The 25,921-nt window shown below is 39.2% G+C and overlaps 1 protein-coding gene across 2 annotated transcripts in view; it reads left to right on the top strand.

The window, feature by feature from the left end:
• The window catches only part of gjc1 (gap junction protein gamma 1), a 39,186-nt gene that overhangs the window by 7,661 nt on the left and 5,604 nt on the right, over nucleotides 1–25,921 (top strand). The window lies entirely within an intron of this gene.

The raw sequence follows: 25,921 nt of genomic DNA, 5'->3' as shown, positions 1-25,921 counted from the left end.
CAAGTTCAATCAAACACAGCTTTCTTCCTCTGTTTATCTTTTTAATCCATGTCAGCATGGCACCACACTGCCCCTATAGGCCAAAACGCACACATACACACACACATTATTTGTACATTTACAGGTATTTATTTTTTTACAATGCTATTATTGAGTTGTTCTTTCACGTTATACACAATGTTGATAATATTTTTTTTTCAGTTGAAAAAATAGGTTTGGAACTAATTGAATAATGGTTTTTTTTTAATCATGATTTTAATAGCAACCAAAAATAACCATCGTAATAGTTTTTTTTTCCATTTCCATAATCAGCCACTTGGAATTTGATTGACAATTTTAGTTGAGACTTTAAACGCACATTTTATGACTTGCTGCATTCTCTGCTAAACAGTGGTTGTCAGTCAATACGACTTCTCTGAGGCACTCCCATTAAGAAGTCCACAAATCTGATGGATGTTTCCCCTACAGCGTAGGTGGAATATTTTTGCTTAAAATATAAATAAAAGTTAATATCAAAGGAAAATGATGGCGGTGATTCTAAAACACTCGTTAAAGATGCTCATAACATTTTTACGCTGGTTTTGATGTCCTCATAATACAATTTATAGCTGTTATAACGCTCCGGGGAGGCGGGTCAAATTGTCAGAGCAATGACGCAGTGTAAGCAGTTTTACCTTACAAAATAGCAACAAAATGCTCAGGGAGATGCTGACAAATTCAAAACTTGTAACCTCAGGAAATAATAGTAGAAAAATCGACATTTAAAGAGTTTTCAAAGTTTCATTTTTTGGCAATTATTTATTATTTGTGAAACAATCCACCAGGCCAGTTGTTCTCAGCCTTATTTCAATGAAGTGAAATGTTTTGAACTCTGTAAAAGCCTTGGAGTAATAACATTACTGAATCGAATGTGATGAATTAATCGGTATTTGCATCATGACTTTATACTGCCTCCCAGTGGCCAATTCGGGAACACTTGATGGACCAGCACAATGAATTGTTTGCAGCATTAACTCATAATGCTCTAATAATTACCTTTTTAAACCCCTCATTTTAATCACAGTTTCATAGAGCCCATTTATTTAAATGTAATTATTTTTATTTATTTATCGCATGTGGGAATTTTCCTGCCGTCCCCTTCGCTCTCCGTCAGTTTCCCGAGCAGTCGACTTCAAAGGCTGCGGGGCCGACACCTTGTCACCGCCTTGCCGCCGCGTCGCCTCACACGGGGTTACGTGGGCGGCTGGGGTTGCACACACGTGAATGCACACTGTCACACCAAAATAGGTGCACGAACGCACGGAATGTGGATTTTCCATGCGGAGAGAACAATTTTTGGTTGTTTTTGCAGCTCGTGCAGCGGTGAGTCACTGCTCGCGAATGCACACATTACTCCCATTTCATCAGCTCTGTGTCATTCCCTCCCTCTGCTTCTCCTCATTCCAAAAGGTCACGACCTCTATTTCTGGGTCACACGCAATCATTCAGCCCAACGTAAACACTCGGGTGTTGACGGCGTCCGGGCTTTCTAATTGGCCGGCTCTGCGCCGCACGTGCGGCGTCACTGTAAACGCCGGCAGCTCTTTACATGTCTTGCTAATTCTACTCAATGGAGCGTCTCCAAGGGGGTTGCACCCATAAAAATAGCAAGGACACGCACATAAACATGCGCACACGAGTGTATGCTGAGGTTATTTTTGTCCCGTTCCATATACAGCACACGCTAACCCAGACGTCCTCATACGGTTATGCGTCTTGTTATGGAAATGTCCCTCCGGTTGTCATGAAAAAGCAAATGCATGCAACAACTTTTTGGAGGGCTTTAATTATTTGGGGGGTATTCAAGTAAAGTCTCAAGTTTTTCTTGTGGTTGAAATAAATAGCTTAAAAAGTCTCAGTTCTACAGTTCCTACTTATTTCTGTAAAAAAAGTTGAATAAATACTATAGGGAAAAGGATTGTGAAACAGCCTAACTTTGCTATTACTGTAGTTAACCTGTTTATGGTGTTTCCCATAATGCTAGCATTAAGCTAGTGGGGGCATTTGGAAGGCTAGATCATTGATTGAATTGAGAAATTATTACTATATAATTTTATAAAGTGCTACATTTGTTTCTTGGGCAGACTGGAAGAGATAAATGGCATTTCAATCCATTTAGCTATCGATCCCATCATCCATCCATGTATCCAGTCTTTAATGATATCCATCCATCATTTATCTGGTTACTAGCCACATCCATCCATCTAATCAGTTATTAGCGTATCCATCCATCCATCTATCCAGTTATTAGCGTATCCATCCATCCATCCATCCATCAGCCATATCCATCCATCATTTATCCAGTTATTAGCCATATCATTCTTCCAGTCATTAAACATATCTATCCATCATCCATCCATCCATCCATCCATCCATCCATCCATCCATCCATCCATCCATCTATCCAGTTATTCGAGAAGATGAATTAATCTGGCATCTCATTGTAGAAATATCTTGATACTGTAACATTAGTTCCTTCAATGATTCAAGCTGAAGCAGTTTGTTTGGAAGAGGGCAGCCCCTCACTCGCTGATGAATTCGCGGCCGATCACCTCCGCAAGCCAAAACTCAAAAAACCGAAGCGTCTCTTTGACAAGTGGCTCGGTTGCTTCATTTGTCTTTGGTTTGTTACATCACGGGCATGCGTTTCATCTCCCAGGACAAGTCTCCTCCTCTTCTTCCTCCTCTTCTTCCTCCTCCTCTTCTCGGCCTCTGTTTTTTGTCCCGCAGTCACAGCTAAACAAAGTAACGTTCATACATGAGCGGTTTTCCGTTGCCACGAGGCGTCAAGACGATGCGAGCCGCGGCCCACCCTAGTGCGATGGCTCGGACAAAAGGGCCGCTGGGAAGGGCGCGCGCAGATGCTCTCGTGCGAGCTGGCGGCCTAATGATAAGAATATTACCAGACTTTATGCGCGAAAACAAAACAAAGCTTAAAAAAACAACAACGGAAAAGAGCAAAGGATGAAGTTGACATATGCGTGCTTAAGGCCTCACTTGAAATAGCTTCTTTATGCATATTGTGTTGGGCCTGGTGGTGCGTGCGTGATGCAATGAGGCGCTTTTCCATTCCCGGTCTCAACGGGACCAAATTGACTTATCTCCCGTTTTTGATGACCCGTTTGGCCCTGTCTTCAATCACGCAAACAAATTCATTGGTCTGCGTTTATCTATAAAAACGCTCGCTAGGGAGACGTTAGCCTATCTCTGCTCTTTGCTCACCATGCGTACCACCACCCTCATTTTCTGGTCCACGTTTTTGTGAAACTTTTTTATGAAACTTCATTTTCAAAGGCGTTTCTACTTCTGCTCAGTCAAATTTTCTGTCCGAATGACTAAAATACATGCAAGAAATTCTGTTTATGAATCTTTCATTCACAATGTGCTATATGTAATATAATTTATTATGTAAATTTACGTGTGAAATTTAACCCTCCTGTTACGTTTATTTCAAAGGAATAACATTAGTGTCTCTGTATCGTTTTGAACCAGAGGGGCATTTCGTCACCAGGGGGTGTCCAAAACTTCTAATCCATGTCCAAAATTTTATTTATACCATTACGTTTATTTCTAATGAACAGCAATAATGTCTTAGGGTCAATATGACCTGGAGACGTGTTTAATTATCCAAAAATGTAAAAAAACGAAACAAAACAAAAAAAAAGTAATGCAGCAACACGTCATTTTATACACCCGTGTCTTATGTTTATTTCTCTGTGATGGTAATAACAATCTGGATCAATTTGACCTTGGGTCATATATTGTTAACCAACAGTTTCAGAAACCACTTTTTGTGCGTAACGTAACCTTTCTAAGAAATCGTGCAATTCCTTTTTCCTTCCTCCAGAAACAGTAATATTGTCCGTTTGTCGTTTTGCCCCAGTTTTTCCTAACAAAGAAAACACTTTTTTTTTTTTTTTTTTTAAATTTCAAAAAGCATTATGACAAAAATATTTTTGCAAAAATGCGTTCAAATGCTGTGCTGAGCTATTGGACCAAAAAAACTACCTTCAATATTCACTTGAACTTTCCATATAACAGGAGGGTTAAAATACTTATGCAAGTAAATATGTTCGCCTTAATGTTATTCAAATCATTCTACATGTAAAATCATCATCAGTTCGTATTTCTATACAATATCTATCATTTTAGTTCATGTTTATTTTGTTTTATTTTTTTGAGAGGGGTGGGGTAATTATTATTATTCCTTTCATTTGCCGGCTTCGCCTCATGTGAAGATGCTTTCTACGGCCTTAGTGGAACCCTGAGATAACAGGCTAACTAACATAAGCAGGCTGTGGTGCCGGGCGCATTTCACAAGGCCTTTGCTGTAAACACGCTTTAAGGATTTCCTCCAGGCGACCTTGTTAATATGCAAAAAAATAAAAAAGTTGTCCTGAAAACCTTTTGTGATGATCTTCTTCACACTTGTTGTGCTGTTTGCTTTACGTTTGAGCTGGGCCTGACTTACCGTGAAAACAGGGATTTATTGGAGTCCCTGAACTTCTCATAAAAATCTAGTAGGAAAGTTTTGCTCCATTTTATTGCATTTTATTTGCATGCGCCTGTGGAAGCTTTAGTGGCATTACGGTAAATGCCGCAATAACGGCTCCTCCTGCTGTCCGTAGCTAAATCTTACAGTGTCACTTTAAGCAATTTTAATCTTTACATGTTTAAAACCTAAATCGAAATGTTTAATCTCTCTAGATTAATTTTCCACCTAGCTAGCTACCTTAAAACCAAAATCAAAATGTTTAAGGTCTCAAGATGAATTTTCCAGCTAGCTAGCTACGCGTTCTTTCTCGTGGTGGAAAGGAGCGACTAATGCTAGGACTCAAATGTGTCACCGGGGTCCATATCTTCCAAAAAAGAGACTTCAAGATGTTTATTGACATCTCCTGTTGAAGCTTACCGGCAAACTAAACATAAAAAAAAAAATACAGAATTACACTTGTTGTACTTACAACAACCAGATACTGCTGCTTAGTCTGCTAGCTTAATGCTAATGCTAAAACATATCTCCAGTACGTCCTTACTTGGTTGCGGAATTTTATGCGGCACCTACAGTTGAGTAGAAACACGTTTCTTTTCACACAACAAACATGTCAGCTGAGCAAAATGATTAAAGTTGGACAGGAAGCGTAGGCGGTGACATATTAGAACCCTCGGCCGCCCTCCTTTCGGCACCCTTCTTCTACAGCGTGCGTCGTGTGCTCTCAAATTCGATCGCTCGCTTCCGTTTTCATTCGCTCGCCATCTGCTGAGTTTGGCGGCGACGGAGAATCAATTGTTAATGTTGGCGCCGACTTTGCTTCGCCGTTTTAATCTTTTCCCGCTCGCTGGCTGCTTGCCTTTTGATCTCTTTTGAGTTGGAAAAGAAAGCAATCAAGGGTGATGCAGGTTTCTGCGAAATAACTCACGAAGATGGCGAGAAGAACGCAGGCGTTTTCTTTTTAGGGTGGCCACGTGGCAAACGGGATAAATTAGCTAATGTTAATAACCGAGGCATTACTGAATGTGTTTTTACAGTGTGTACATGTTTATTACTAGAGTAGCAGTGTTTAGTGTTCAAAAGATAGAAATGAGAGCATCCACCGAGTTTGAACCTTGGCCCGCGTCCTCCTCTTTATCGACTCGAGCGAGCGAGCGAGGTGAGCGCCCTGATGAAAAGCGTCCGAGGACGGACGTAATCACCGCCTTGCTCTTCCCGAGGCCGGCCGGGCGTAAACCAGCCGTGTCCCTGTGGCTTTCGTGAATGCGGAAAGAAGGTCAGGGCCGCACTTGTTGTGTTCACCATTTGGAGCAAAGGAAGCTTGTATGTGATACGTGACCTCTTGCAGGGTGGCTACGCGGCTCGGGGCGCAGATTGGAGTGTTTAAGGAGCAAGGAAATATTTGCTTTTTATATTTGTAGCACAAAAGAGACTTGGCCTGCTTTTTATGCACTAGTTACATCCTTGAATGAGTGCTTTGTAAATTGCAGAAGTGAAATGAAATCAAAGGCCAATCTCACGTTCGCTAACATAGCGTGGCATTAAGAATACAGGAGGAGAAAACTAAGCCATTCCTGCCGAAGCAAAAATATTAAATGCAGAATAAACTCTTCCTATATGGGTAAACATTCTTGTCTTAATTATCTTTGTCATCTAAATATAAAAAAATGAACACACATTTAATAATTAAAAGCTGTAATATTTTTGTCCTTTTTTTAATTAAAAAAATAATATTAAAAATTATTTTGGAGTTTTTTTTCTCTAAAATCCATTTACCATCAGTATCTTTTGAAAAGTAGATTCAAAAACACTTTTAATCATCAGAACACAGGCATGAATTAATTATTACAATTATTGTTACAACTATCACAGATTTTTAGATTGCCTACCAATTTGGATTTTATTGTAGGTACTCAAATAAATGAGTAAGTAAATACTATTAAAAAAATGTTTTTTGTTCATTCAAGGGAAACTATCATGTTTCATGTCAATAACTTTGAAACTTAACATCATTACAGTTATTATAACTACTACCTGCGCCGCATAATTTTATAAATTGCCTGTCTGGATTTTATAGTAGGTACTCAACTTGCTAATATAAATGATTAACTCTTTCAGTGCCATGGATGAGTATTCTTGTTTTTTAAAACAATAATAATAACATGCTAGTCAAATGTTTTTTTTATGGAGGGTAGCTGACCCCCTTGACAAGTGCTTATTCAATAAGCCAATTAAGCACTGTAGTGATAACTGTGACCATTGGATGGCAGTGTTTCCACACTTACAACACATTTATTATCGCCATGCAATTCAAAGTGAGGAATGGAAATCAATCTTTCATATGGTACTACCCATATTTGCATGAACACAATATTCTGTCGGCCTTGGAAGATGAGTGAAAATGGTAAATACACCGGCCCTCTAGAGGTTTTAGAACTATATTTTCACTTGGATTGTCTCATTGAGTTGGATGTGTATTGGATGTGTGTTGGATGCTATTATAATTATTATTAATATTATTACTAGCCCAATTTGTGTTTTTCTAAAGGCTCATAATGTGAAAAATCAATGCATTTTTTAATCAATGTTTTTTTCAGAATGTTTTTCTGTCTTTTGGCAAAAGATATTGTATTTTTCATCCTAATAGTCGCTGCCTATCAAAGAGTGTTTGCGCACAGCTGAGCGTCCCACTGAGAATGTCGCTGCACGGGTGTGAATTACTAACGGCATCACTTAGCGGGAGTGGGTGGGGCAGCGGCGGCAGCAGCAGACACCCTAGTGGGCGTCACTGTTTATGTTCACTGAATTATTCACTTCCTCTGGGAGCCGCAGATGATCAAGAATTCATGTGTATGACAAAGAGAACCTTAATAGGACATGTAGCTCTTGTGTGTGTGGTTTTGTGTGCGCGTGTGTGTGTGTGTGTGTGTCAACATTTGTCTACACATCTTTGTCAGCTTGGCTGGGTTTTATGTGAAAGCCCAAGGTGGATCAAACACTTTCAAGACAAAAAATAAACTTCTATTAGCTTTTGTTCTGATCAAATATTTTTGAAAAAGTTTGTTTTTGTTTATGTGAGTAAACCAACCTCAATTTTCTTACATTTTTTTATACTTATTATATCTGAATGTAGGACACAGAATTGCTATAGAGGTGGAGGAACATGTAGAAAGATCATTCTCACAGGTGTATATTTTTTATCCTTTTCAAAGAAAGATTATTATTACTGCCGTACTAAGAAATCAAGAGAGGAGCTGAGCCTGCTTTACACTATATCCATGTTTCTCTAATGTGTTCCCTAAGGCATCAGAATGAGCACCTTTACACGCATTGTACAGTGACAACATTGTTTAATTTTATGGAATTGTATCAAATTTTTTTGGAATTGTAGTTTTAGTGGTGATACAGTCACTGCTATGTGAGCGTTTTACTTACGCAACGTTTTCTTCCACTTTAACTTCATCCTAGCAAAAAGTCTCTTGTTAGCTAGTTGTCTCCTTGACGTCCTTCTGTCAAGCAAGGACATAATGTGACATCAAATTCCGGTGACAACAAATTCCAGTAAATGCAGAGCATTAAACGCATTGCATGGAATATAAATAGTCACATATTAATTTTCAACTAATCAAGGAAGGCTTTCCAGAAATGTCATTATTTTACCAACATGTTTTCCATAAGGATATGGGCGTAATGTGACATCTGAAAATTAGAGGTCGCTCCTCCAAGATGTCCGTCGTAAATAGCGCGGCATCGCCGCGGGGCGCGAACCACATTTCATTACGCAATCCTAATTAATCTCCGCAGGAAGCCACGCGTGCGTCTAATTGATTGACTCATCGCCACGGCCGCGATACACGTCCAGACATTAGCGGTGCGCTAAGTGCCAATTTCACGCTAGCTTGGGGCGGCCCCGGACGTTGCGCTATTTTGAAAGAGAATTGTCAGGTGCTAAGCCGGAGCTGGCTCTAATGAGACGGCTGTTAATCAGTCACTCATTAATGCTGTTGTATTAAACCCTGAGGGGACGTTACTGGGATTTATATTCTATTAAGAACTTTGATTAAATGTGTTGCAGGTCAGCTTTTGTAGCGACATTTTCTGCAGACAAATTGGCCTTGAGTGCCAAATTACTTCCAGTGAAGCCGTTTATATTCATATTCATTATGACAGTCATGTTTAAATTCAAAATAATTGACCTTTTGCTCCTTTTTGGTAACCTCTACCTTTTTAGAAGGAAAAAGCATGCTCTATTGGTTTTAGGTCTGGAGACCGACTCCTTTGTGGGCTTTTATCGCAAGTCGGGCTGCAACTCGACAAGTGCTTTTCAATTATATTTTACCAGGAGCCTCCTTGGAAAGTGAAAAGTTTCGCCCAACCAAATTGCTGACTATAAATAAGTATATTATTGCTTAACAATTTCATTTGTATACCTTAACCTGTATCCATTTTAACGTTAACAAAAGAAAAAAGCAGCATAAATCAACTTTCAACAACTGTTCATTATTTTTTACAGCATTTATATGGGTTACAGTTTAGTCTAAAACAGAAAAAAAAAAATACCAAGTGCATGCAAGTGCCTGAAAAAAACAAACAAAAAAAATCTTAATTTTTTGCAATTAGAGTTCACGTGACAAAAACAAAGCCTTTTCCCTGGGGTCATTCGCGCTCTCCCTGGCATCACCTAACACTGAACTAAAGCTTTCCAAATTAATCAATTAATTGACAGCTAATCGATTATCAAATGAATCAACAACTTTTTAATAAATTAGTTATCATTTAGAAACTTTTTTTAAAATTAAAATTGTTGAAATCTTCTGATTTCAGCCTTTCAACAGTAATTTTTCATGGACTTTTTTTTTTCCTTTTTGAAAACAGAGTAATTATCTTTTATGTTTAATCAAAGCATTTGAAAACATCTGGTTTTACTTTGAAAAGAATTACTGAACCAGTAACACAATCAGATTCAAAAAGTTTGCTGAGTACTGTACAATATCAATCCCCTGTTTTGTATTGTTGTTTCGCTGTTTTTATCACTTAACAATACCAAATAAAAAACAATAATTGGTAAATAATCGGTAAATAAAGAGAAAAACATGTTTTTTATACACTTTTATACAAAATTAAATGTATCCAATCAATTGATCGTCTGAAGCAGTAACTGATAGAATAATCGATTATAAAAAAATTCTATTGTGACATCCCACCTGCAACTAACGGATATTTTAATAATCGATTAATCTGTTGATTATTTTGTCGAGTACGTTAAACACGTTTTGATTTCAATGGTCTATGGCCTTGAAAAAAGACTGACACAGCAATTACATAAATGTTATGAGATTACATTTCTGCTTTGGTTCATAGCATCAGAAAAAGGGCAACATTTTTGCCAGTATTCTATGTTGTGTATTGTCAATCTGGGACCAATGAAAAATGTTGTAGAGCCCTGAAAAGTACAAAAGGCAAACAAATAATTCTCATTTATTGCAAAATGTTATTCCTACTCGTTCAACTGTTATTAAATCACACAGAGTCCAGCACTGGCTGGAAGGGTGACAAATTTTCAGTGTGGACACCATCCACATTAATATTCCTCATGTATTTCAAGTTAAATTCAACATAATTTCACCCCCGAAATGGAAGCGCAGAAAAGGCCCAAAGCCAAACAAGACTAACGAGAAAAGTCCTTATGAAGTCTTAGCTGATAAGCAGTGAGGAAAATCCAAATCCAAACGTGTAAGCTTCTTAAGACGGTGGCTTGGTAGACAATATGTATATCGATATTGGAAATCAGGAGTTATGCTTAGCGGGTGAGAGCATATGTGACCTCTAACGCTGGCTGACACCAAACATAATTCAGCCTCGGTGACAGGAAGTGCATACGAGGTGTAAAAGCGTCCTTGATGGATGGCCGGGATGAGGAAGACGCGCGGGGGGTTGGGGAAAGCCAGAGCGGCGTGAGTGGATTGCTTGGGGGGGGTGGCGAGGACCCCCCACCCCACCCCCACCCCCCCAACTGGATCGAGGGGGTGTACTCGCGAGCAGATGTTGTAATAGCTGCCTAGCGATGAGCCTCATGAATGGGAAGTCGCATGAGAATCTCGTGCGAGCGCAGAGGCCTCCAATCGGCCGTGGATGCACTCGCTCGACTCATTAGCCGTGTCGATTCGCGTGCGTGTGTTTCTATGCCAGACGAACGTTTTCGACAGCCACGCGTTTGCTTTGATGGACCCGGCAATGCCAAAGCAGCCTCTCACGCCAGGATAGCCTAAAACAATAAAAGATAAATAAAATTCAGTGTCTTATCTATTCATTTTAGTATTTTAAGACAGAGGCTTTATGCATAACACCTCTACAAAATATGCATGTGAGAAACAGGCATTATTTTTTTGTCCACTTAATCTGCATTGTAGTATCTGTAACTTTTAATGTATGTGGCTTTAGAAAGCCACCCCTGGCCTGTTGTGAATCGGGGAAGAAATTTAGCTAGCTGCACAAAGCATGCCAAAACTACTATTATTTACTATGTAAATTGCTGTTGTTGCAATGGTTAGCCAATGATAAACAATTTTTGGGGTAGAGTCGGAGGTGCATGTATTTTTTTTCATTGGTTACTCATATGAGTGCCAGGAAATAGTATTTGCTATGCACCTCTTCTTTCATTAAAAACAACCTTGTCAGTGTCACTCCCACATTAGTAACGCACCGCCTCCATGCCGGAAAAATACGGTTCCTCGTGTGGAAGATTTTTTTTCTGTCCAGGTGTACCCCCTAACATTTGTAAAGCAATTTTGGATTAAAAATAGAAGGACTTTGATTCATTTACCTTTGGAACTATATTTGTTATTCGGCAACTCGAGAAGACAGAACAAGTAAATGCATCTGTTTTATTTCCGGCTGACATATTACAACTTTTTGCAGATGGGTCGCTAACTTCAACACAATTAAGCAATATATATTCCAATCAATTTGCTCTCAATTCGAAGAGAAAAATGTACTCCTTCAGTCACGACAATAAAAGCCATTAAATAAGAATTGCTGTTACCTGCAGAGACCCAGTTAATATCTCATGTACCCTCTTTTTACTTAAGCTATCGTAGAAGAAGGCATTCAGTGGGTGAAGTGCTTTTTGGAACCTTACACTGACCCCCACGCACCACTGCTTGGGAATCCCAGCTAATGCTAACAAGTCTGCTCTTTGGCGCGACAAACATAACTCGGCCTCAAAACGTTTGCACGCCAAGCCTCAATGGCGGCGTGCCTATTGATTACTGTGTGGAACGAGAGGGGGCGTGGCCTCGCGTTTCAATCCACGCCGCGTTTGTGTGCATGTGTAACAATCCGCTAAGTCATCTCTCATCGTCGCTCTTTTAGACAGCAGAATGGCCCCTACAGTGTGGATCGAGGCGGAGAGATGCAGCTGCTACACGCACACACGCGTGCAATCGCGCACACGCGTGCACATGGAGGGTAAACTGCCCCTCCCTGTTTGTCTGATGCTTTGCTGTGCTTTAATAGCAAGGCTGATGCCATTTAAATCTTTCGCTTCAATTCCCGGGATGCAAATGCAGCTGCATAAGTGGGTTAGGCAAGTCTCTCGCTGACACACGGTAGGGGTGCCGGGGGAAGGGGTCGGTCAGTGAACGCAGCGCGCCGAGCTCCCGTTGTGCTCCGGGATGGGGATTTTTCGAAGTTGCCTGAATTTGAATCTTTTTTGTCTGTTGTGTTCGGCAAGAAGAATTTAAAATTCACATTAGCATTCGGAATGTGAAAACAAAAACTTGCTGGCAATGCATGACAAAGCAAATTCCAGTTTATATATATATATATATATATATATATATATATATATATATATATATATATATATATATATATATATATATATATATATATAAATACATACATACATGGGATATTACAGCTTCCATTCACCCTTAAGAAAATGCCTGCTGGCCGAACGTAGAAGGTGCCTGCTCCCCCGATAGCCTCACTGTTAAAAACAACCCAAAAAAAAAACGTGTCAGAAAAAGTGTCTGGTCTCTTTTCAAAAACAAAAACAATACACGCCCGTTCTACCTTAAAAAGAGCCTGGTCCCATTGTAAATAGCGCCCAGTCCCACCGTAAATAGTGCTCAGTCTCACCGTAAATAGCACCTGGTTCCACTGTAAATATGGCCTGGTCACATTATCATAAAAAACAACCAGTCTCATTAGAAAAAGTACCCATTCCCATTGTAAAAAAATGCCATTTCCACCGTAAGTTGAATCCGGTCCCACTGTAAATAGCGTCTGGTCCCACTGTAACTAGTGCCCCTTCCCATCATAAATAGCACCCGCTCCCACTGTATAGTTGCTGGTCCCACTGTAAATAATGTCCAGTTCCACTGTAAATAGAGCCTGGTCCACTGTAAATAGCATTGGGTCCCACCCCAAAAAGTGCCCGGTCTCCCATCGTAAATAGTGTCAGATTCTCTTAGAAATTCCATTGAGTCTCACTATAAACAGCACTAATAAACTTCAAATGAAAAAAAAAAAAGAACATATTAATGTGTAAAAAAGATTTGACCTGACTTCCCTTTTAATGAAATTTTCCAAGGTCAAACTGAACTAGCTACAAACTCAATTTTTTTGCAACAAATGACTGAGTCAATTTACTTCCAGTAAGGAAAGGTTTCCACAAATATTCTAACTGTAGCAATATGTTTTAATATGATGACATCATGACCAAAAAACTGTCCATAAAGATATCGCTTGCTCCTCCCAATGGTTCTTGTTCCAGACTGCTGTTTTATTTTCAGTGATAACAAACACCCCCAATACAAAAATGTGCGTTATCTCCAAGCATGCAGCACAAATGAACTCCCTCAACTTTTTTTTTTATCGGCAATCCCATTTCCATTGTTTGCAGTTTACGGCAATTAACGCTTCCATAAACTCAACACCATAAAACAAGTTGGCTAATAAACACGCGGCGTGTCGTAAAAAACGCACAGCCGCTTCGAAGAGCGGTACAAATTCAAACATGCGCGCGCTAATCCCGTTTTAATCTCCCATATGCCGTTTCGCCGCATGCACCGCGATAGCGAAGCAGGTGCTAATTATGCATGTTTGGGATTATTTCACCCTCGGTGAATGAAGTCGTCGCTAATCCTCGTCTGTGCCGCCGCTTGTGTCGAGTCATCAAGGTGAATGAAGCCTCCGCGTGTTTTGCCGGCTATTATTAGCCAGCGCACATCCAGGTGCGCCATATTGGGCATCAACGGAGGCCCCGGGCGCCCAACTGTCAGACACGTGAAGCCAAAGACCGGGCCCCCTTTCCTGCAAAATGGGAATAATATGAATAAAAAACACACAGACAGACGCACACACTCCTTCTGCCTTCCAAAGCTGTCACCAAAGGCAAAGGTGCTCCTGCACATGCGGACACACATGCACTTTGCACAAGACACGACACGGAACATCTCATTCTGACTCACCCCAACACACACGCGCTTATGTAAACGCACACGAGTACAAAAAAAGGGATATTCTCCTTCATTTTTATCAAAACACACTTCAGAGTCACGTTTCACTTGTCCAATGGCCAAAACTTTAGGAACCTGCACAGTGATATCCAAATACAAAACAGTTCAGTGTTAAAATGGGCCTATAACGCTATTTTGACCATTTTTGGATCATTTCCTTCCACATCAATCTCGAGTATTTCAGCCATAGAATGGCACGCTATTTATTGCTAGTGTGACATCATCGTGTTCTTGAAATTTGACATGTTGTCACCGTCTGGGTGAAATTTCAGCTCCCTAATCTCTTTTTTTTAAAGGCGTTCCCTTTGATGTGAAACGTTAGATAAAAAAACTATCTTGTTAGTCTGACAGTGTGTAGCACAAGCCCTTGTTCTTTACTCATGAAAATGAGTGTTTTTGGTGGAATTAGTATTTAACATTACCAGCTCCACACCTGTTAGCGCGCAGGCTAGCTAGCGGCTAGCACCTCTCATCGTGGTCTGGAGATATATCTCCAGTGGGCATGTTTAAGCGGCTATGCTTTTTAGTTCAAACATGCAACAACCTATAGGCTAGCTACCTATGCTAGCTCGATGAAATAGCATTCATTTGCAATTTAATTTAACTGTATTTGATTTTTTGATTCCAACGCGTTCTCTAAATACATCAGAGCTTTTCAGAATGGAAACAATGGCTTAATTTATGGCTTAGCGGTTCCCACAATTAGAATTATTTGCTTGACTGTTGCTAGAGTCACTTCCTTCTCTTTTATAAAAAGCGAATCAAACGGTGCAAGCTGACGGTTCGTGTGCACGCGAGCGTCCGTCGACCTCACTTTAAACCGTCGCTCCATTCTTTAGAAGCAGATGAAAGCCGGGCAAAAAAAAAATGCTGATATGGTAAATGCTTTCATAAAAAGAATGAGTTAAAGCGTGCACGGAGCTACACGCGTTACTCAGTAAACCACAGTGAATAAAATCACATAATTGCACTTTTACCTGCTTTTTCATTCTACTTGTAATTGACTGGATTGGATTCATTAGTAAGCAGAAAGTAAAATCCAACATTCAGTGGGTCATTGAATTAGTCATTTTTCTTCTTATTTTTTGAATGTTGAAGGAAAAAAACTGCATAAAGATGTTTACTTACTGTATCTGTGTCGTGCCTTCGCTCATAAGGATTATTTTCATCTTTTTTTTTTTTTTTAGCCTCACTGAAATCAGTCTGTTTTGAGGAAATGGCCGAGTGTGGCTTTTGTTACCATGCCAACTAGGGGTGGAGCTAGGATGTTACAAATTCAGTCCTTACTAGAGTAATGCCATGAAACATGCATTTATTTTGTTTCATCTTTTCCCATCAAAATGAATTGAAATGTCATTATCTTTTGAAGACACCCATCCACAAAAAAACAACAAAATTGTTGTATCATTTTTAATACATTTTAACAAGGAAAAGGATGGATAGTCACATACATCCACAAGGGAAAAGGTCATTATAAAATGTAAAAAAATGAAACCACAAATAAAAGAGAACCATTTGACCGCAGCCTGGCAGAACTTGACAGTTTTTCCACAGGGAAACTTGTGGTGAACTTTGAGATTTGACGAGTCGGAGCGAGAAATTGGATTTGCGCTGCAGTGGCCAGAGTCAAAATGCAAATAGATGTAGGTTTTTAGTTTTTTGTACATTTAAAAGACGCACAATTGTTGATGGTGATGAACCCTGCCGAACAGTGACAAAAAGAAAAAACACATCGAAAATAGAGATTTCACATTTAAAACCGATAAAATTCGATTAGGATGTCTTTCATCACTTGCTGCAAATAAAGTCATGGTCACAACGGGCCGCTTAAGCAGATTGAGCCAGAGTCACATCAAAAGGAGCCCGGGCCATCAGATTATCGGCGGTTATTAACGCGGAGACATATCACAAACGTCAAATCTGAGAAGCAAATCATCTTCGTCGACTTCACACGAATGGAAGTCCCCGCAAATTGCCTCAACACGTGGCGGCGCCTGTGGACTTTGAGTGACACCAGATGAAGTTAAAGAGGATTGCCCGGGCCAGGATGTGTGAACGGCGGAAATAAGGAGCCGGGCGGAGATAGCGAGCCGTCCTAATTTGAGACACCAGCACTAGTGAGTGGATTTAGAGCAAATCAAACGAGCATCGCTTATTGTTCGGGGCTCTGCATGATTAGCAGTGGAGCGGGGGGGGGGGGCTGTTGAAAGTGAAGAGGAGGATTATGGGTTAGTGCTCACTGGACTGGACGCTTGACATCAAGCATTTAAGTCAAGAAAGGCCTTTCTGGAGTTTTTTCGTCCTGACATGACTCTTTGCAGGAAGTCGCCATGCTCAAAATTCTACATGCTAATTGACATCAAGTGTAACATACACTAGGAGCGGTTCTCAAACTGATTTATGAGTACCCCTTAGGGGTACATGAAGGAATTTGAAGGAACATGAAGGAGTTCCTAGGATTTCAACAGGATTTATGTAGGTATAAGCACATTTAAATTCAGGGTTTTAAATGCTGTCACAAATTAAGAGAAAATGAATTGGAACATGACTCATCAATAAATTGTCATATAGTAATTGCTTTGCAAAAGGTTGTATGCCTTTTTTGTTTATACTGAATGCTCATCGTCATTAGCAATGCAATTTTCTAACAATAAAACTGATGTTTCACAATGTCTCTTCTTGTGTTGCTGATAGAATATTCCTAGGGATGCCACTGCAAATGTAGTTCTAAAGTCGAAAAATCAGACACGAATGGGACAGCACTTTGTTTTGAGTACAGGTTTTTTTTTTTCATTAAAAAAAGCTTTGCACTAGGTAGGGGTACTTTGCAAAATAAAAAAAAAGTTTTTAAAGGGAGTGCATCATTAAACAAAGTTTAAAAAAAAGACTCATTTTTGTTTTTGCCCATAGTTAGAACAGAACAACAATGCAAGATGTTATAACCCTTTAAGCAACAAATACTTGTACACAAATAGTGAAGCATCTCATGAAGACATATAACAATAATGAATAATGACGTTTCACTCAATTTGGGTTGTATTTGATCCAACGGTTTCAAGAAAGTAAAACAAACACAATTGCATTTTGTGCATTTAAAAGAACCACATGGCTTTCCCATGAAAGCTAACAAATGCGAAGAAAAAATGCTAGATAGGCTATTTGTTGTGTCATTTCCTTTCAAGCAACAGACATTTGAACATAACTGGTGGAGCAGCTCATGTAGAAAATAATGACAGGCTAATACAGCAAAGAACTTTAAATATTACTACAATAAATGTAAATCTTATTAACACAATGTTGCAATTCAAAATATCCCAAATGACAATATAATTGCATAAACCACCCACCCGCAGCCATTCTGCCTAAGGGGTTCCGTAGATAACATTCTTTTCAAATCAAGAGCAAATCAATTAGAACATGTAGCAGCAGGTGTTTTATAGTGACTCCTTTGTAAATGGTATGCCTTAATTTGGTTCAGTTTTTAACCACATTCTGCCCCTCCCCCAATCCATTGTGAGAGCTATTTGGCTGAAAATATATCACAGGGGTTACGTAATTGAAAAAGGTACTGTTTTTTTTTACGTCTACTCCTTGTCGCATAAGAATCTTGACACATGAGGGGTCAAATCCTAAAGTCCATTCCAGTGGCTATTAAATGAACAGCGTTGGATTAGTATTGAATGAGTTCATTTACTCAATTTGAGTTATTTTTCTCCACGTTTTAAGAGTGTAAAACAAAAAGAATTAGATATAAAACAACTACATGGCTTTCTTTTATGAAAGCTAAGAAATTCTAACAATGCTAGAAGCGCAATCAAAATAGCATGTCCTATAGCCCTTTAAGCAACAGACATTTGGACACAAACGGTGGAGCAACACATGTAGACATACATTATAACCTTAATAACAGGATAATATGGCGAATGATTTACATTAATAAATGTACATGTTAGTAACACAGGGTTGGTACGAAGACTTTTTTATGTCATAAAATTTGGCGTTTATTTTTCGGTCTTGGAAATAAACCCCCCAGCCGTGACCCACTTGGCGCCGGAGCTAATGGGGGTAAGCGAGGGTCCATTGTTAAAGCCTGACAAAATGCTCTGCCCCCCTTCCTCCTCCTCATCCCGCCGCTTTTCGCACTCGGCGCCAGTTCGCAGTCGGATGGTTGACTTTGAGGTGAGGGGTGAACGATGGAAGAGAAGGAAGGAGCAAGTGAGTATTCCCGCTTTGGAGAACTTTTCATGTCGTGTCTCGTGGAGTCCAAGGCACAGATGCCGCCCCCCCCCCCCCCCCCCCCCCCCGACCCCCCACCCCCGACCCCCCCGCGACATATGGAGGCGCTTTGCCTTCGGACAGCGTTAATGAGGCAACTTTGACTTTCCTACCACGCATACGTGCGCCATCCTCATCTCTTGGAAAAGGACACGCGTGTCTTTCGCTGCTCAGGTCACCGACGGCGGGGCGCCTCGTTTCTTTGGAAGCCGACATTTGTTTGCGTTTTCATCATCGCCATCCCTCCAACGTTCCTTTTTTGGACATACAGCTGCTGATATCTTGAATTCTCCGCACACAGTCAATCGAAGAGGGGAAAAATAAATAGTGTGCTGAGATGTTTGTCGTCTTTTTTTTTTGTTTTTACGGAACGACTTGGAGCAGCACAGTATGATTTGTGCAGTTTGGGTTTGATGTTTGGCTGGGAAAGTGCATTGTTGTATAGTGCTTAATTTTGCAATGCCGAGGTCATAATTTCCCTCGGTCTGATTATTCTGAGGCCGAATAATCGATCACCAGTGTGTGGTAAATATTCATGGGCGTGTTATAATGGACAAAAGTGGAGCTTGCTCATCTTCTTCTTTTGACGTGAACATTTTATGAGGTTATTATTGTGGTTAGGCCACATGACAGATGACACAATTTATGAGTCTTTAACCCCTCTAGAAAATAGGATCATTTTCCTCATTGCTGCTTGTGATTTTCCCTCATCGCACTTCACCATGTCCCTCCTATCATTTTTCATATTCAAACATGTTTCTTTAAATTGAATATATCATTTTCTATATACTTTTTTTATATTGATTTCATTCTATTTGATGACTTAAATACAGTATATTTGATTGATTAATACTTATTTATATATATAATATATATTGCTTTTATGAACACTGGATATATTTTAGTGTAGTTTTTTTTAATTTAATACGAAAATAAATGATTGCATATTAACATTATTATTCATTAGGATTATTCATAATCCTATATATTCTGATGCATATTTTTTATCGGTTTTTAATTTGTCAATGCATTTGAAATAAGTTAGTCATAAACACATTCATAGTCATGTTTATTAATCGGTATGGTGACCTTGAGTGTTAAATAAGGTGCCTTTGAATAAAATGTATTATTATGATTATGATTTTTTCGATCATTATTATTAATACTGCCTTAATAATTGGATTTTTGTTTCCTAATATACCAACTAATTTACTTTTCCTAAAATACTTCTTCAAATGGATTCAATTTCTTACATTGTTTCATTCAGTTGTAACATCTGAAACATCAACACGAACATAAGTCCGAAAAAAAAGAATTATTTGCTCATTTATTTTGAACTGAATTGGATTAATTTGATAGAACCGTAATATAATATACTGTAAATACTTCAGTAAATTAAAATGTATACTGATTGCTATGTTTAAATGTAATATTTCATTTGTATAATTTTTTAAAGGGATTATAAAGTATATAAAGTGCTATATACGTAAATGCTACAAAGTTGGAGTGTATTTACTCTTGCGCGTGTGGTACAAATGTTTACTATTGTCATTGGGCCCCTTGCAAATAATGTTTATCTGTTAGGGAGGGGCCGGAGCTGAGAGTGGAGAATAAGCAAGGCATGCTTAGAAATGCATCAATGAAGGGAAATAACACTTTGTTTAGTGAACATTGGAAGATTAAACATTAAAATTAACGTTAAAATTTCCAAAAAGTTGAACCCCCCTTAATATGGCGTCTTTCATGGAGAATTAAATACAGCACATCATGTGTAATTAGTCACATACTTTTTTCTCAATAAAATAGTAAAGAAACTACAAACATATTCGCCCCATACTTGTGGTTGTAAAGACAACATTTATTTTGGATGTCGTGTTCGTGCTGGTGTACCTAATAAACTGTCAGAGGAACCAACTTATAAACACAAACAGGAAGTGAACATGAACGCGTTTGAATATGAACGAATTGTTCTCCGTAATAACTTATTAAACATCATTTTGTCATTTATGCTTTTGCATCCCTGAATCAAGTTCAAGCAGAGGCTAATGAAGCCGTTAGCCTGACATGGTCTCATTAGAGCTTTTTAAAAACCATTTGCACCGCGTTTATTATCCACGCTGCCCCTTGGCCGCCCGTCTATTGGTAACGAGAATGGCCCTATATATGTACATGCAGCTGCATGTAATAAAGCCTGGCAGGCATATGAAATATTTAACTAGACAAATAGTTTCCAGGCAAGGAGCTTAATTTCTTGTACTCGCTCAGCAATTCATTTAATAAAAATATAGCTGAAAAATATTTTTTTAATAAAATGGCATTAATTGGTTCTTGTTATCTCCCAAAACCTATATAGATATATATTAGGGGGGGTGCTAAAAAAATCCATTCAGAATCGATTTAAAATATCCCAAAATCGATAATATATTTTAAAAAATATAATTTCATCTTATTTTATACTTTTTTATTGCTATCTTCAAAAAGTAGTGGATGTGCACACGTTGTTTTCGTGGAAAACGGCACAATTGAAAACATAACAAATGTAGTCTAAAGGTTGTCTCCTTTTTGTTATTCTATTTTGCAAAGCTGACAGAAGTAGTATAATGATTTTTTTTTTTGCACATAAACAGATTGAATCATTCGCTACTGAAAATTGTCTCGAATCAAAAATTCAAGTGCACCACATTGATGTTCGCGTTGGGACGACTAACACGTTGGCTGTTGTTACTTTTGCTTTCCTGACTCACGCCGCCGCTAACTTGACGCGCTGAGTCAGCTTCTTTAGCCCCTGACTGCCCCCACAAGCTCCAGGAGATGCAAATAGGATATGAAAGCAAAGTGCCAGGTTGTATGAAGTTTGAAGAACAGCGGGCGAGCGTGAACGGGTACAGCGCCTCTTTTGGTCAGGAGGTGCTACGGCAACTCGTTCAAGGCAACGGTTCTCAAATGAGGAGACGTGAAGGCACTTTAGGGTGTGCAAGAGATTTTAACAGGGTTTCTGCAGGGACCAGCAAATCTATTTTAATGCTTTCTAATGACAGAAAGAGCACGTCTTCTTTTCAAATCAAGAACAAATGAATTTAAACATGTAGCATCTTATTGCTGAATTGTGTGATAGAGATCTTTTTTGCAAAAAAATATACACCTTCATTTTTCTTAAGTTTAGACGGATGCAGATTTGAGGAGTGATGCAATTTTTCGGCAGATAAAACAGATGATGTTAGATGAGGTATCTTCTGGAATCATGCTGGTGAAGGGGAACTTGGCTGAAAAAATTTTTTCACACAGGGTACATCGCTAAAAAAGGATGAGAACAAGCAGTCTTTTTTGCACTTATAGATAGTTTAGAGGAGCTAACAAACATGGCCCCCAGAGACACAAGTGGGGTCACTCCCAAGGTCCAGTGGTCCCCACCTACCAATTTGTACCAAGCCATAGAGATGGCATTTTGTCCAATCCTTTGATCTTTACGCCAAAGTGTAGGAAAGCATTGAAAAAAAAGATACTAGGGAGCTGAAATTTCACCCAGATGGTGACAACATCTCACCGTTAAACATGACACCACCAAAGTTGTCACATTACCAGGAGTGTACCTTGGCTAAAATTCTGTGAGAATGAAAGAAAATGACCCAAAAATGGTCAAACTACTGCACAAGAGTTAAAAAGTATCCATGTATATATATATATATTTTTTGTGCCACATAATTTCGCCAAATCTACAATATTACCCAGGCGAGAATCTTCGTCATCAGCAATTCGGATCACAAGGTAATTTATTTGACTGTAGTGAATGACTTCATGATGATGAGACGGCATGGTGGAGCGTGTGTCTTTTAAACACCGTTTCGAAAGCAGTAGATCAACAACGCGATAACAACGCCGGCTAATAAGTAACTAATAATGTTAACATCCAATTTTGACAAACGCCGGAAAATTCATTGTTATGGCCGGGGAGAGAATAGCGACCTCGTAGGCGACGGTGTTTGAATGACACGGATTAGGATGAGAATAAATCAGCCGCTGTGCCTGTCACTGATTCAAATGTGACAGTGAATAGGAAAGATTTGCATAATTTGAAAATGCGGCCATTTCAAACACATCAAAGCGCCGACGCTTGCCATTCTTACTGTACGTCGTTCCAAACAGTTACTTTGTACTCCGGGGATGCGGCACATCAAAAGAGCCGTTTAACCTTCTGCGGCCTGAGGTAAAAGGGACAACACAAGGAGTTATGTAAAGACGATGACAGACCAGTATGGGCTCACCGTGTGTGTGTGTGTGTCACAACTCACAACTTGTAGCGTGTCCTCGTAGCGGGGAGCGCACACGTAAACGATTCCTGACATGTTCCTTCCAGCGCCGTCCCGGCCGTGTCCTTATACGGTCACGGTGATGGATGCGCACGCTAGCGTTGCAAGCATTCTTGAAAAACATTCCCTGCCTCCTCCGCCATCCGGCCTGCAAGCGAGGACAAAAGGCAGGAGGTTTTCGGATAATGCGGCATTTCCGAAAAGTGGGAAATTTCAGCGCTTTCGCGCGAAAAGGGGAAGAGATCAAGAGACTACAATTTGTTCCTTGCCACTGCTACTTGAAGTTTAGGGTCAATTTAAAGTTAAACAAAAGATAATCTTATTTAAAAGATGCAGTTCATTTCGTCAGGGGAACGGACGCTTAGCTTCATGTCAACAAATAATGCAAAACGCCACGGCAAACATCCGTAGTCACTATTTTGGAAGACTTTAAGCAATTGATATTTGAAGTTAAATATGTATATACATACTATATAACATAACAGTACTTACTTACAGGCATATATTCTTTATCCTCGATGGAAAAGGACCAGCATTTTACTTGGTCATGTGGGTTACGTTCCAAACCACTTCTACAGATGGTGAAATCTTCCAAATAGAAATAGATTTATTTTAATGCACCCTTTGTATATTTTTATAATAAACAAACTTACAATACTTACTTATTCAGATTTTTTCCACCATTAAGAGATCATTTTATTAATAATTAGTTTGATAACTAAATGATTTATACCTTCAATACATTTACCCTTTACTAAGCAAGGACAGAAGACAGCTTCAGGGAAAAATGGGAAATTTCAGCCCTTTAGCTTGAACGAAAACTGAATCGAATAAAGAAACTTCAGTTTGTTTGTTTTTTTTTGACGCATCTACTTGAACTTAACATGAAGTTACAGCAATCGCTTTTTTGGCATAAAAAACAGGATTGAACAGGATTTGCTATTCAATAACCTTGAGCAAAAATGAGTGGAATTCCTTCAGCATTTCATTCTTTTTTAAAATGTGCTCTGTCAAACAAAAAACTGTGCTTCCCCCTAGCGGCCCACAGTGGAATTACAACCACAATAATCGTGAAGTAGAAAAAATGGTAAAGAAATATTACCCCAAAAAAATCTGTAAAATTGCAGCAGCTCTAACCCGGAACTTTTTTTTTCCCGCGATGCTTTGAGACTGAACCTTTTTGAGCTTGGACGAGGATATTTCCTTCTTTGTTAAGCTGTCAACCTGCTGGCTAAGGAGGCAGACCCTGAAGCCTTTTCTTAAATCTCTGCCACAATTCAGGCTGGGATTTTCCCTGGCACTTCCACCGACAATAAACCGTAAGCTATTGGGGAAAGAAAAGTCTTACGGCGCTGCCATATTTTGCCCCCCCCAAAGCCACCCGAGGGGGGCTGCCACTGTTTGGATTTTAATGCAGGTTTGACGGTTTTGCGCCTACCACCTGCTGATGCGGCGGTTCAGTTGGAGAGCCCCGGAGCTGGGAAGTAACCCGCATAGTCAACTTGTCTCGCTCTTTCGAGACATCCACTCCCAAGAGAACAGCACAGCACAGCACAATGGTATTTACCTCCCAAACTAATACAACGCTGAAAACTGCACCTCATACAGATGAAGGCGCACTAAGAGGATTTATTTCTTCAAAAAAAAAAGATAGAAAGTGCGGATGTGTGTTTTGGGGATAGGAAATTCCCTATTTGGATTATTCGGCTTCCTCTAGCTGCTGCGCGATGGTATTTTTTTTTAATACTGATATCCTCTTTCCAGCAGTGTTTAATTCCCTTAAGAGGCAACTTGACAGCAGCCTGAAAGTGACACTGAGCTCTCAATGCAGCCTGTTTATGCTGTGAGGATCAGCAGATCAAATAAAGGTTGGGGTGGGTTGGGGGCTTACCACATCAACTCCGGACCTCTTCAACCAGGGGAGTCAACCTTAAGATTTTTTTTTAATGCCGGACACATCATTGTTAAAGGGACACTAAACTTATCAAGCCATTTTAATTTGATAATTAGTTCTTCACATAAAACTAATACATTTAAAAAGTTTTTTTTCCCACCTGCTGGTGAGTAAAAATGACATCACCCCTGAAAATGGCCATATACATTTTATATCTGTAGTGGTTTTATAGAGGATATGAAAAGCATCTATAGGAAGTTAAAAATCATCTCATTGTTTTTACATACACACAGTTGGCCCTGCATTTTTATTGGATATATAGTTAAAAACAAACTGAAATCAGAACTCAGATAGAATACCTGTTAAAAGTGAAAAATGCTATTTTGGTTTCTGGTCAAATGAAAATAAAGTCATAAACCAAACATCATTTTTGAACCAAATGAAATGATTTGATCGTTCAAAATATTGCTTTGACTAAAGCACATCTTCATCTTTTTAGTCGCCATAATAACCTCGGTTTTAATGGCTTTAAGTGGCCCTGACAGCCTTCATGTTTGTTTAGCGCTAGTGTTAGCGCTAATTTCATTGTTCAGAGTTGTGTGTTTGTTTACCTGTGCACATATTGTCACGCTTGAATGAGTAGACACAACACTTATTTTAGCTTTTACATAGAGTTCCATTTTTCTTGTATGTTGGGAATTTTATTAGACTATTTTAAGCTCTAGAAACATTTGTAAGATTTTAAACATATATCTCCCCATTTGTTTTACGAAACCAAAAGATGTTAAAACGAGTAGCAATTTTGCTGACTAAAACAGCTGAATGAGTACAACTGCTTTGTTAAAAAGTGATCAGTAGGAACAGCAACTGTGTCAGTTGAATTGTTTATGTTGATTAAATTGCCTTTCAAAAGTGATTGGATGACTTACCAGCATTTATTGGGCAGTTGAGTGCTGTTAGCCAGTGTTAGCTGGTGCTAATTTCTGGCAACAAGCGCTGTGTAATACAACGTCAGTGTAACTCCTTCCATTTTAATTAGCGTAATTAACAATTGAACTTGATTTGAAGTCAGTCGTTAGATCATGACACGCTGCTTGGGATCGACTTTAAAATAAAAGTGTACCAAGGCATTGATTTCACGAGGACTAAACTAAACGTGTTACACATTATTGGGAATGTAGGATATAAAGGGGAAGTCAGCCCTAAAATTTTATTTATAATAATATGTTCTATGCAGCCACACTAGTCTAAATAAGACATTCCGATTAATAATCCGATTAATAATCCGATTAATGTGATGAAAACGGAGTCGTTTTTTTTTTTCCATTTCCTATTTTTTTTACATTCTGTCGACCGTAAATGACATCACAGTTGCTCAGGGAACAACCAA

Source organism: Hippichthys cyanospilos, chromosome 16 (genome assembly GCF_059441005.1).
Source record: "Hippichthys cyanospilos isolate Australia breed blue-spotted pipefish chromosome 16, RoL_Hcya_1.0, whole genome shotgun sequence".
Classification (NCBI taxonomy): domain Eukaryota; kingdom Metazoa; phylum Chordata; class Actinopteri; order Syngnathiformes; family Syngnathidae; genus Hippichthys; species Hippichthys cyanospilos.
Note: the sequence above shows the minus strand (reverse complement) of the source record. Positions and strands in the feature narration are given on the sequence as shown.